Here is a 14,158-nt window from a genome sequence, read left to right as displayed (position 1 = left end):
TGAAAGAAATTGAAGAAGACACAAAAAAATGGAAAAAGATTCCATGCTCCTGGATAGGAAGAGAAAATATTGTTAAAATGTCGATACTATAGAAAGCATCTACATATTCAGAACAATCCCTAGCAAAGTAACACCAGCATTCTTCACAGAGCTAGAACAAATAATCCTAAAATTTGTATGGAATCAGAAAAGACCCCGAATAGCCAAAGCAACCTTGAAAAAGAAAACCAAAGCAGGAGGCATCACAATCCCAGACTTCAAGCTGTATTACAAAGCTGTAATCATCAAGACATTATGGCACTGGCACAATAACAGACGCTCAGATCAATGGAACAGAATAGAGAACCCAGAAATGGACCCACAAACGTAAGGCCAACTAATCTCTGACAAAGCAGGAAAGAATATCCAATGGAATAAAGACAGTCTCTTCAGCAAGTGGTGCTGGGGAAACTGGACAGGAACATGCAGAAGAATGAACCTGGACCATTGTCTTACACCATACACAAAAATAAACTCAAAATGGATGAAAGACCTAAATGTAAGAAGGAAGCCAGCGAAATCCTTGAGGAGAAAGCAGGCAAAAATCTCTTTGATCTAGGCCGCAGCAACTTCGTAGTCAACACGTCTCCGGAGGGAAGGGAAACACAAGCAAAAATGAACTGCTGGGACTTCATCAAAATAAAAAGCTTCTGCACAGCGAAGGAAACAATCAGCAAAACTAAAAGGCAACCGACAGAATAGGAGAAGATATTTGCAAATGACATATCAGATGAAGGGTTAGTATCCAAAATCTATAAAGAACTTATCAAACTCAACATCCAAAAAACAAAAAATGAGATCAAAACCACAATGAGATGCCACCTGACACCTGTCAGAATGGAAAACATGAACAGCTCAGGCAACAACAGATGTTGGCAAGGATGCAGAGAAAGAGGATCTCTTTTGCACTGTTGGTAGGAATGCAAGCTGATGTAGCCACTCTGGAAAACAGTAAGGAGGTCCCTCAAAAAACTAAAAATAGGAGTACCCTATGACCCAGCAATTGCACTACTAGGTATTTATCCAAGGGATACAGGTGTGCTGTTTTGAAGGGACACATGTACCCCCATGTTTATAGCAGCACTCTCAACAATAGCCAAAGTTTGGAAAGAGCCCAAATGTCCATCGATGGAGGAATGGATAAAGAAAATGTGGTATATACATATATAAAATATATATATTTTACACACACACACAATGGAGTATTACTCGACAGTCAAAAAGAATGAAATCTTGCCATTTGCAACTACATGGATGGAACTGGAAGGTATTACGCTAAGTGAAATTAGTCAGTCAGATAAAGACAAAAATCATATGATTTCACTTATATGAGGACTTTAAGAGACAAAACAGATGAACATAAGGCAAGGGAAACAAAAATAATAAAAAAACAGGGAGGGGGACAAAACAGAAGACTCATAAATATGGAGAACAAACTGAGGGTTGCTGGAGGGGTTCTGGGAGGGGGGATGGGCTAAATGGGTAAGAGGCACTAAGGAATCTACTCCTGAAATCATTGTTGCACTATATCCTAACTAATTTGGGCGTAAATTTAAAAAAATAAAAGTGAAAAAGAAAAACACCTCTCTTTCTGATACAAGCAGGCAATTGAGAGGGAGGGAACGAACTTTTACAAATAAATCTTGTAAAATGACAATATTTGAATATACCCTTCTAAAATAAATTTTTTAAATGTTCAATAATCACATGAAAAAATTTTATCAGGAAAATGCAGATAGAAAGTACAATGAGATATTGTTAAACACTCATTTGTTGACTAAAATTGAAAGTACCAGCAATACAAACTGTTGGCAAGGATATGGAGTAAATGCAGTTCTCATGTTGCTAATGAGGGTATAAAATTGTCAAATCATTCTGGAAAATGGTTTGGCAATTTCTAAAAAAATGAATTATACAGGGGGGAAAAAAGAATAAAACTGGGCTACTTTCTGACACCTTACACAAAAATAAACTCAAAATATATCAAAGACCCAAATATGAGACCTGAAACCATAAAACTCTTAGAAGAAAACATAGGCAGTAACTTCTTTGACATCAGCCTTAGCAACATTTTTATAGATATGTCTCCTCAGGCAAGGGAAACAAAAGCAAAAATAAACTATTGGGACTACAGAAAAAGAAAAAGCTTTTGCACAGGAAAGGAAACCATCAACAAAATGACAAGGCAACCTATTCAATGGGCGAAGATATTTACAGATGATATATCTGATAAAGGGTTAATATTCAAAATATATAAAGAACTTACACAACTCAACACCAAACAACCAAACAGCCTGATTAAAAAATGAGCAGAGGATCTGAATAGACATTTTTCCAAAAAGATATACAGATGGCCAGCAGACACATAAAAAAATACTCAACATCACTAACCATCAGAGAAATGCAAATCAAAACCACAATGAGGTATCACCTTACACTTGTCAGAATAGTTTGAATCAAAAAGACAAAAAATGGCATGTGTTGGCAAGGACGCAGAGAGAAAGGAACCCTCTGCACTGCTGCGAATGCAAATTGATGCAGCCAGTGTGGAAAGCAAGTATGGACGTTCCTCAAAAAATTAAAGGTAGAATTACTGTATGATCCAGTAATTTCACTAATGGATATGTACCCAAAGACAATGAAAACACTAACTCAAAAAGATAGATGCACCCCTATGTTTATTATAGCATATATACAGTAGCCAAACGATGGAAGCAACCAACCCATGTGTCCATTCATAGATGAATGAATAAAGAAAATGTGGTACATATATACAACGGAATACTACTCAACCACAAAAAAGAATGACATCTTGCCATTTGCAATGACATGGATGGAGCTAGAAGGTATAATGCTAAGTGAAATAAATCAGAGGAAGACAAATGCTGTATGGTTTTAGTCATATGTGGAATTTAAGAAACAAATTGAATGAACAAAGAAAAAAGGCAAAGAAACAGATTCTTGAATACAGACAATGAACTGGTGCTTGCCAGAGGGAAGGTGAGCGGAGGAAGAGTAAAATAGATGAAGGGGATTAATAGTACATTTACCTTGATAACACTGGGCAATGTATTGAATTGTTGAATCGCTATATTGTACACCTGAAACTAATGTAACACTGTATGTTAACTATACTTCAATGAAAAAATAAATAAAATAATTTGTGATGGTTAATTTACTGAAAAGTTAAAACACAGCCATAATGCTTACACTAGAAAAAGAAAATAAGAAAATAAGAGAGAATATCTCTGGGATGTTGGTGGAGTCAAAGATTTCTTGGTTGATGCATAAAAAGGACAAACTTTCAATGAAATTATTGATAAAGTGGGTTTCATCAAAAGACATCGTGAAATAAATAAATAAACACAGAATATAAAACTAATATAAAAGCCAGAAAGTGGGAAAAATAGTTATAACACATACATTTGAGTTGCCTAAAAAAATACAAGGAATACTGTAAATTCAATAATAGAAGCATGAATGTCCCAGATTTTAAAAATGTGCAAATTGCATCAATAGACACTTCACAAAAGATGATATATGAACATTCATTAAACACATAATAAGATGTTTATCATCATTTCTCATCAAGGAAAGAAAAAATTCAAACCACAGTGAGATACCATTTCACATTTATTAGAATAGCAGAAAAATGATACCTATATATCTAACAACCTATCTATATCTATATATTTATCTCTGTGTCTATAACTGTATCTATATATAAAAATGCCCAATATTGGTGAACACGTGGAGCTCCTGTAATTCTTCGACATTCTTTTACGGAAGATTAAAGCAACGCCACGGCTTTGGAATAATATTTGGCAGTTCTTTATAAAGTTAAACATAGGGGCGCCTGGGTGGCTCAGTCGGTTGAGTGTCCGACTTCAGCTCGGGTCATGATCTCACGGTCTGTGAGTTCGAGCCCCGCGTCGGGCTCTGTGCTGACAGCTCAGAGCCTGGAGCCTGTTTCAGATTCTGTGTCTCCCCCTCTCTGCCCCTTCTCCGCCATGCTCTGTCTCTCTCTGTCTCTCAAAAATGAATAAACTTTAAAAAAAATTTTTTTTAAAGTTAAACATAAATATCCTATGACCTAGCAGTTTCATTCTTAGGTATTTTTCAAGAGAAATAAAAACATATTCACAGAACGACTTGTAAAAGAATGTTTATAGTGGCCTTGTTCATAATAGGCCAAAACTGGATACAAAATGTGGGTACAACCCAAATGTCCTTCAAAAAGAATATGGATAAACAAATTGTGATGTGTTCCCACATGGAAAAGTCTATAGCAATAAAGCTATGGATGTATGCAACAAGGGGTTTGAAGCTTAATGTTTAATCATGATATATGCAAACAAAACTGGACACAAAAAGAATACATGCTATATGATTCTAGCTACAGGAACTCCAGAGACAAAACTAATCTATGGTAAAGAAATCAGGGTTGTTGTTGGGGACTGCGGTAGTTATTTGATTGGAAAAGGGTATTAGGAAATTTTTGAGATGACAAAAATGTGCCGTAGCTTGTTTTTTTGTGTGTATGTGTGGCAGTTATGGGAATGGGCATACATAATTATCAAAATTCAAATGAACGCCTCAACTCTGCATTTTATGATATGTTAATGATTTAAAACATGTCCACCAGTGCTTTGGATTTGATTCTGTCCATTTTTTCTTTTCGTATTTTTGAGCTTTGTTGATAGGTTTATACACGTTTAGAATTCCTTACCCCTCCTGCCGCCAGAATATATTGTCTTTCTTTATACATCGGTGTTTTTTCTTTCTTTTTCTTCTTTTGGCAGGCAGTTATTCATGGATCCTCTTGTGCCTGTTGGGCTTGTTTGGAGGCTTGTTTCACTTTGGTCCTTGGTCCTGGGTCATGGCTTTCAATCTAGGGCATAGTCCTGAGTTCTAAGGTGTGACCTTTGAGGATCTCAGCACTATGGCAAATGTGCTTGGTGGCATTCCTGCCCCTGGCTTGGCCAGGACTCTTGTCTCTCTTTGCACTGCTCCACTTGTGGAATGTCACTGTTTACACACATGGCCCTGTCCTCAGCCAAGAGCTCGAGGCAAACTCTCGCACTGACCTCTGGGCCCTCGGACTTTCTGTTTTTTTTCAACTCTGCCTTATAAAGTCAGCCGTTTCTGCAGATCCAAACAACCACCTTACTCCTCAACTAGGATGGTCTTGCCCTCCAGCCTGTGCTTGGGGTCTCCCCTTCTGTGCACCCTCCAGCAGTGCTCATCGGCAGAAAACTATGATAAATGTGGAGCCGGTTTTGCGTGCTCTCCTTTTCTCAGCTGGCTGCCTCTTGTCCAGTTCCCAAAAATCATCGCTCAGATACATATAGTCCAGTTTTACAGTTGTTTTCTCAGAAGGGCTCACTGATACCAGTTACTTCATCACGGTTGGAAACGAAAAGTCTGTTACTGATATTTAATTTCTTGAATATTTTTTGAAAGTGTATGATGTATTTATTTTGAAAGAGAGAGAGCGAGAGGGAGCATCCGAGCCTGCATGTGAGCAGGGGAGGGGCAGAGAGAAAGGGAGAGGGAGGGAGAGAATCCCAAGCAGGCTTTGCATTGTCAGTGCCGAGCCCGATGCAGGGCTTGAACTCACGAACTGTGAGATCGTGACCTGAGCCCAAACCAGGAGTTGGAGGCTTAATTGACTGAGCCTAGCCAAGTGCCCCCATATTTAATTTTTGAGGTTCATTGATTCTAGAGGAATGCTCTATCAATCTTGGTGGTGTGGAGATATAAGATATTTACATATAATTTGTTTTATGGAGCAGGTGTATAACTAAACAGTCTTCTTTAGGAACAAAAAAGCTGGTGACTACTGTTAGCAGGTAAATTTACTTCACCTCTGATAACGGCGTGACAAAGCTGTGGCTTAAAGTAACTGACTACGCAGTACTATCCGTCTTTAAATCTCAAGCGAAACCTGAAACCAAGGGCGCCAAAAACAGAAGCAAAAACAAAACACAGCGGTGTGATACTGTGTGTGAGAAACAAAGGTTGTATTTGTTCTCACAAAATGAGTAAACACGAGCCAACAGTTCATTTTCACAACTACCCTTCAGCAATTGCTGTTCAGAATTCCAAGGTATCCTTTTAATTGATTTCTTCAATTAGAAAAATCATTTGCGATTTTGATCCTCTGACTTTAGACAGAAGTGAGAGACGATATAGGGCCTGAAGAAACAGCATTCATGACTCTTACTTCAGGGTGAACCCCGTTTCCAAAAAAATCACTGGAAAACAAACAAGAAGTGGAATCCTGTCTCTCATTTTTAACTTACAGATTTAATTCCACTAACCTACTTAAATTCCTTAAATGGAACTTGCAGATGAAAACCTCAATATACTTCTGTTTTTGTCCATTTTGCTCCTTTCGTTTCCCCAAATTGAAGCATTTCCAAACAAGGCGCAAGAAAATAAACAATACCTTACCTTGTAAAGTTTGGTTTACCTAGGATATCTTGTGAAGGTAGAAGTTTCCTTGGTTAAATTGCCAGATAACTGTATACCCGGTTTTTGCAATTTTAGTACATGCTAAAATAGGTTAAATTTGAATGCTGGACTCTTAGGCTTACCCCCTTCATTCCCTAATGATAGTGAAGAAACTGCATTGTGTTCCAGTGGTCCTCAATGGGGGTGGAGGACAAGGGTGGGGGTGATGGCTTGAGATAGGTGGGGCTTTGAAGGGTAGGGAGTGGGGGAGATTTTACCCCCTAAGTGACGTTTGACAATATCTGGAGACATTTTTGGTTGTTGCAACTGGGAGGGGGATTCACTGGCATTCGTTGGGTAGAAGCACAGGGTACCCCACCCACACCAAAGAATTATTTGGCTTAAAATGTCAACAGCCTCAGGGTTGAAAATCTCTGCCGTATTCGTATGGACTTATGCTGTATTCACATACCAGCTGTGCCCCTTGTTAACTACATAATCTTGAGAAGAATATTAAAATGAGACTTATGTTTATTTTCAGTGTTGTCATGAGGAATAGCTTTAAGGAATAGGGATTTAGTGCACCGCTAAGAAGGTAATAGACCTTTAATAATTGGTAGCTATTATTAATGCTACTGTTGCTTTACGTTGTGTTAATTTACATTTACATAAGAGACTCCTTAGTGTTCAGATTAAATTTATTTCACCTTTGAAAAGAGAGAGGGAAATATGTGAGAAAGCCTGTTGGTTTGTGTATAGGGAGTTTTCCACAGCATTTTCCCTTGGAACATAAAAAGAGACCCAAAGGTTACGTTGACAATATGTAGGGCTATATATTGAATATATTTTGGTTTCATATGGACCACAAATCACGGACACCTTTGTGGTGCACACTGAGACCTGACCAGATACATGTTTTGTTTTATAATATTACTGGTCCCACCTTCAAAAACAAGGTAAAATAGTTGGACCAATAACTGGAGCTTACTTGGCTGATGAGATATAGAGCACTTAAAATAATACCGTTTAGGGGCGCCTGGCTGGCTCAGTCAGTCGGACGTCCGACTTCAGCTCAGGTCATGATCTCGTAGTCTGTGAGTTCGAGCCCCGTGTCGGGCTTTGTGCTGATGGCTCAGAGCCTGGAGCCTGCTTCGGATTCTGTGTCTCCCTCTCTCTCTGCCCCTCCCCTGCTGGCACTCTCTGTCTCTCAAAAATAAAAATAAAAATAAAATCATTAAAAAAATAAAGTATTATAATTTATAATATGTTGTATATTTTAGAATATATGTTATGTATTTTATAAAAATGTTTTTAAGTTTATTTATTTTGAGAGAGAGAGAATGAGAGTGAGGAGTGGAGGGGGGAGGAGCAGAGCATGAGAGAGAGAGAGAGAGAGAGAGAGAGAGAGAGAGAGAGAGAGAGAATCCCAACTAGGCTCTGCATTGTCACTGCAGAGCCTCATGCAGGCTCAAAATCACAAATCGTGAGATTACGACCTGAGCCAAAATCAAGGGTTGGACACTTAACCAACTGAGCCACCCAGCACCTCTAGAATATATATTAAATATTTTAAACGTGAGGATACAAATGCTGGTCTGCATGTCATGTTTATTCAGAGAAAATGAGATAAAACTCTATCTCTAAAGACTTCTCATGTATAAAGGACAACTGAAAATCTTGGGGCATATGCCAATGTATAATAAATATTATCATCCTATGTCAGGCTCGGAGCCTGGAGCCTACTTCAGATTCTGTGTATCCCTCTCTCTCTCTGCCCTCCCACTCACACTCTGTCTCCGTCTCAAAAATAAATAAACATTAACAAAATATTATCAAATAGGCTTGCTTTTTTAAAAAAAAGTTTATTTATTTATTTTAAGAGCGAGCATGGGAGCGAGATTGGGGGAGGGGCAGACAGAGAGGAAGAGAGAGAGAATCCCAAGCAGGCACTGCACTCTTAGTGTGGAGCCCACTACTTGAACTCATGAACTGTGAGATCATGACCTGAGCTGAAATCAAGAGTTGGATGCTTAACCAACTGAGCCATCCAGGCACCCCTAGACTTGCTTTTTATTGCAGAGTTTTCTTGTCAAATAAAGTGGGGCATAGGACTTTAAAGTAGAGCTTTGATGTCTACTAATTAATGGGCTACCTAAACAGGGGCCATTGATTCCTTGATCATTGTTTACTGAGTGCTTACTAAGTGCTTGCTCCTGTCATAGAAGTTGATAGTGAGTATTACTGTAAGTAGAATAATCTAGTGGGAGAGGTAATCATTAATCAAATAATCATATAACATGTATTGTCACACTATAAGAAGTACTCTAAAGAAAAAATAAAGGAGCTTACAACTGAGGTAAGAAAGTACTACTCTGAACAATTCTAGTAATTTCTGAGACATGTTTTGCACTATTTTCTTTATTCGTTCATTCATGCGTTCATTCATTGATTCATTCATTCACTTGAGAAAACTTTATTAAATCCGCCCTAGTTACATTCCAGGCACTGTGCTAGTAGCTGGGGGAAAAATTGTAAATAAAATATTCATGGTGCCTTCTTGAAATTTATAATTTAGCTATTCAGGTGACCAAATGTTTTAAAGAAGTGAAATTAGACATTGCCATTTCCCTTGCAAAATCACAAATAAGGGGAAAAAAAAAGCAAACCAGAGAAATTATCTGCAAATTAAATTAAACCACCCAGGTATTATTAGTGAAGTCAATTATATCCTGACCTTCGTGACAACACATGTACAAACCTGCCATTTATTGTCACAGTTTGCAGGAAGAAAGGAGGCACTGTTGACATCATTAAGTAATGACCTTGATTATTAAAAAAGGAGAAGATGCAGAAAAGAAAGTCAGAAGACTGTCCTGACTGCAACATGGTTTTCTAGCAGACAGGAGATTGGCTCTGACTGGAAGACTTACCCTTTGTCATCCGTTCCTAAAATTAATTCTATTTGTTTAAATATTCACAAAACATATAATTTCTTATTTTGCCTCTAGTGAATAGCTACTATAGATAGATTTTAAAATAAGAGGTCTCAAATTCAATAATATATTTTTATAAATGATTATTTCAAATTCCATTTATTAAAGCTTAATTACTGTCTCTCTATATAATGAGTCCACTGCGTACCTTATAAACGCTTCCAATAATCACATGAAATTTTAATGAATACACAATAATGGTCTTATTAATTTTAAATTAAATGTACTTGTTCATTTTTGAAAATAAATTTAAAGTGCCACTATAAATAACTCAGGAAAGCGAATTCATTTTTACACAAGATAGACTATTAGTTTGGAAGTTATAGCTGTAAATACTCTGATTTTTCTCAAAGAATAAGAGTAGATAATGTAATTTGAGTGTTTTTTTTTCTTTGTTTGTGTGTGTCCTATGCACATATGGTGATTACAGGATATACATTACATGGATTATTTAGTTTAATTTTTATGAAACAGTAAGGCAGGGCTGGTATTATGTTCAACTTAGAGATATGGAAAAGTGGTTTACAGAGGTTAAGTGGCAAGCTCAGAATCATGTCTTCTAGGAATTAATAGGATTTCAGTCTGACTGTCTAAAATCCCAGGGACTTAAAAATAAGAAAGTCCCATGGACTTAACCACTGTTTTAGTAGAGTAACATTGTTGACCTCATTTCTAATTTCAAATTAAATTTCACTTGGTTAGGGGGCTCTTCAAAGCTGGAAAATTTCTCAGTGAATACATTGTTGAAAAAACTTGGGCTTTGTCAGTGACAATAAACAAAATGATATCAGGGAAAGCTGAACATCTTTGCCTTAAACGGGGGAAAGTGTGCTGGCACAGACCATATTGGCCCACAGGAGAGGGTTGTTAAATAGTAACTGCCACACCACTGAGTGTAACTAAAATCAACAAAATCAGGCTTTCTGCTCCTCCCCGTTTGACAGACAGCTGCGTCTTCTGGTGCAGTGCCAGCCACATCTGCAAGTCACAGTGGTGAAGGTCGGAGTAAATGGAGTTGGCCGTATTGAGTACCAGGTCACCGGGGCTGCTTTTAACTCTGGGAAAGTGGAAACTGTCACCAGCAATGACCCCTTCATTGACCTCAGCTACATTGTCTACTTGTTCCAGTATGATTCCACCCATGGCGAATTCCACCGCCCAGTCAAGGCCGAGAATGGGAAACTTGTCCTCAATGGACAAGTGGAGCCCATCTCCACCTTCCAGGAGTGAGATCCCACCAGCAACAAATGGGGTGATGCTGGTGCTGAGTGTGTTGTGAAGTCCACTGGAGGCTTCCCCACTATGGAGAAGGCTGGGACTCACCTGGAGGTTGAGGCTAAGAGGGTCATCATCTTTGCCCCTTCTGCTGATGCCCTTATGTTTGTGAAGGGCGTGACCCACGAGAAGTAAGACAACTCCCTCAAGATGGTCGGCAATGCCTCCTGCGCCACCAGCTGCTTGGCTTCTCTGGCCAAGGTCATCTATGACAACTTTGGCATCTTAGAGGGACTCATGACAATAGTCCATACCATTACTGCCACCCAGAAAACCATGGACAACCCCTCTGGGAAGCTGTGGCATGATGGCCAAGGGGCTGCTCAGAACATCGTCCCTGCTGATACTGGTGCCAATAAGTCTATAAGCAAGGTCATCCCTGAGCTGAATGGGATGCTTATTGGCATGGCCTTCTGTGTCCCCACCACCAACGTGTCAGTCACGGATCTGCTCTGCTGGAGAAAGCTGTCAAATGCAATGACATGAAGAAGCTGGTGAAGCCGAAATCAGAAGGTGCCCTCAAAGGCATCCTGGGTACACTGAGGGCCAGGTTGTCTCCTGCAACTTTAACAGCGACACCCATTCTTCCACCTTTGATGCTGAGGCTGCCATTGCCCTCAGTGACCACCTGTAAAGCTCATTTCCTGGTATGATAATGAATTTGACCATAGCAACTGGGTCGTGGACCTCATGGTCCACATGACCTCCAAAGAGTAAGAGCCCCCTGGACCACCAGCCCCAGTGAGAGCAAGAGGAAGAGAGAGGCCCTCAGCTGTTGGGGAGACCTTGCCTCATTTCATCTCACAACACACTGAGAATCTCCTGACCTCTACCCAGTTTCCATCCCAGATCCCCTGAAGAAGGTGAGGGTTTGGGGAAACCTACCTTGTCATGTACCACCAATAAAGGATACTGTATCCAGTCAAACAAACAAACAAACAAAACAAAACAAACAAACAAACAAAAAAATCCAAGATGTCTGTTAGGGAAGCAGATCCCTGATGTCTTTCTTGTTCTGTTAAAAGTAATCATAATGCCATAATGCTTTCTGATTATTCACATATTAATGGAAATTTAACTCTTTTTTAAAAAGTTTTTATGTAATTATTTATTTATTTATTTGTTTGTTTTTTAGAGAGAGAAAGAGAGCGTGTGTGCATTTACACACATGAATTGGGCAGAGGCAGAGAAAGAGGGGGAGAGAGAATACCAGACAGGCTCTGTGCTGTCAGTGTGGAGCCCAATGCAGGGCTCGATGTAGGGACTCAGTCCCACGAACACTGAGATCATGACCTGAACCGAAATCGAGAGTTGGACACTTAACCAACTGAGCCTCCTGGTGCCCTGGAAAACTGTTTTCTACTTTTATATTTAGTCTAGTGGAAAGCCATAGGTAAACATCCTATGAAAAAACCCCAACCCTTTATTTCTAAAAAATGATTTTACTTTCATATATGTGTGTATTTCATTTTCATTTATACCTTATGTCCTTTATGTCTAGAACAGTACTAAGACTGTCAATACTGGCACAAACTAACATCTTGCATGTTTTATCTTACCTTAACTTATCCCTCCTTTGATGCTCCTGCTTATTTTATGCCTATCTGAGTTTCTGACCTATATTCTTTTCCTTTCCTCTAAATAACTTCTTTTAACATTTCTTGTAAAGAAGGTCAATTGGCAACAAATTTGTTCCAAGTTTTATTTGTCTAAGAAAGTCTTTATTTCTCTTTTACTTTATTAAAATTTTTTTTTTTTTAGAGAGAGCAATAGAGAGCAAGACCAAGTGGGGTAGAGGGGCAGAGGGAGAGGGAGAATCTTGAGCAGGCTCCTTGGGCCTCGATCCCATAACCATGGGGTCATAACCTGAGCTGAAATCAAGAGTCAGTTGCTTAACTTACTGAGCCACCCAGGCCCCTCTTACTTCTGAAGGATTTTTTCAGGGTATAGAATTCTAAGTTGGTGTTTTTTCCTTTCAACATTTTAAATATTTCACTCCACTCTCTTTGCTTGCACAGTTTCTGAGAAGTCAGGTGTAATTCTTATCTTTGTTCCTCTATAGATATGGTATGGTTTCTCCCCTGGCTTCTTTTAGGATTTTTTATTTGTTTTTGATTTTTTCTCGTTTTACCTGAATTTTAACAAAGCTCTGGGAAAAGTTTGTGTGTGTGTGTGTGTGTGTGTGTGTGTGTGTGTGTGTGTATGACTGTGTGTGTGTGTGTGTATGAGTGTGTGTGTCTATGTGTGTATATTGCTTAAATAAATTCTAAAACAAATTATCTCTGATGCTCAGCAACAAGACAGACAACTTCTTTTTTTATGGATAACTTCTTTTCTTCTTTAGGATATTATTATTTCTTCTCCTCCTTCTTTCTTGTATCTTTTTTTTATTTTATTTAAAAACATGTTTTTAAATGCTTATTCATTTTTGAGAGAGAGACACACACAGAGTGTGAGTGGGGAAGGGGCAGAGAGAGAGAGAGATGGAACCTGAAACAGGCTCCAGGCTTTGAGTTGTCAGCACAGAGCCCGATGTGGGACTCGAACTCATGAGCCGTGAGATCATGACCTGAGCCAAAGTTGAACATTTACCCCACTGAGCCACTCAGGAACCCCTTACTTTATTTTTGAATTTTATTTTTTGAGAGACTGTGAGTGGGGGAGGGGCAGAGGGAGAGGGAGAGAATTTTAAGCAGGCTCTATGTCCAGTGCAGAGCCCAATGTGGGGCTTGATCTCACATCCATGAGATCATGGCCTGAGCCAAAATCAAGAGGTAGATGTTTAACTGACTGAATCACCCAGGTGTACCACTTTTTATTTATTTATTTATTTATTTATTTATTTATTTATTTATTTATTTATTTATTTAAAGTAAATTTTACCCCCAATGTGGGGCTTGGACTTGTGACCTTGAGATCAAGAGTGATATGCTCTACCAACTGATCCAGCCAGGAGCCCCTTTTCTTGTTCTTTACTTCTTTTCCTCCTCTTAATTTTTCTCCTTCTCCTTCTCCTTCTCCTTCTCCTTCTCCTTCTCCTTCTCCTTCTCCTTCTCCTTCTCCTTCTCCTTCTCCCCCTTCTCCTCCTTCTCCTCCTCCTCCTTCTCCTCCTCCTTCTTCTTCTTCTTCTTCTTCTTCTTCTTCTTCTTCTTCTTCTTCTTCATCTTCTTCTCCTCATATTCCTCATCTGCCTCCTTTTTTATTCATACAACAATCTAACACTGAGTTCTTTGAATGAAGCCAGAACAAAACTTTACTGTTTTGTATGGTTGACTATCTTGAGTTATACCTACTCACAGTGCCTGTAAATGCAATAACTAATTTAACTAATTTTCAAATCAATGAATCATACTATTTATACAAATGCACTTAGAAAGAGGGGTAATGGAATAGGA

The 14,158-nt window shown here is 38.8% G+C and overlaps 1 pseudogene; it reads left to right on the top strand.

The window, feature by feature from the left end:
• Nucleotides 1–6,079: 6,079 nt before the first annotated feature.
• Nucleotides 6,080–11,702, top strand: LOC101085776 (annotated as a pseudogene).
• The last annotated feature ends 2,456 nt before the right edge of the window (nucleotides 11,703–14,158 follow it).

This window comes from Felis catus, chromosome A1, assembly GCF_018350175.1.
Source record: "Felis catus isolate Fca126 chromosome A1, F.catus_Fca126_mat1.0, whole genome shotgun sequence".
Classification (NCBI taxonomy): Eukaryota; Metazoa; Chordata; class Mammalia; order Carnivora; family Felidae; genus Felis; species Felis catus.
Note: the sequence above shows the minus strand (reverse complement) of the source record. Positions and strands in the feature narration are given on the sequence as shown.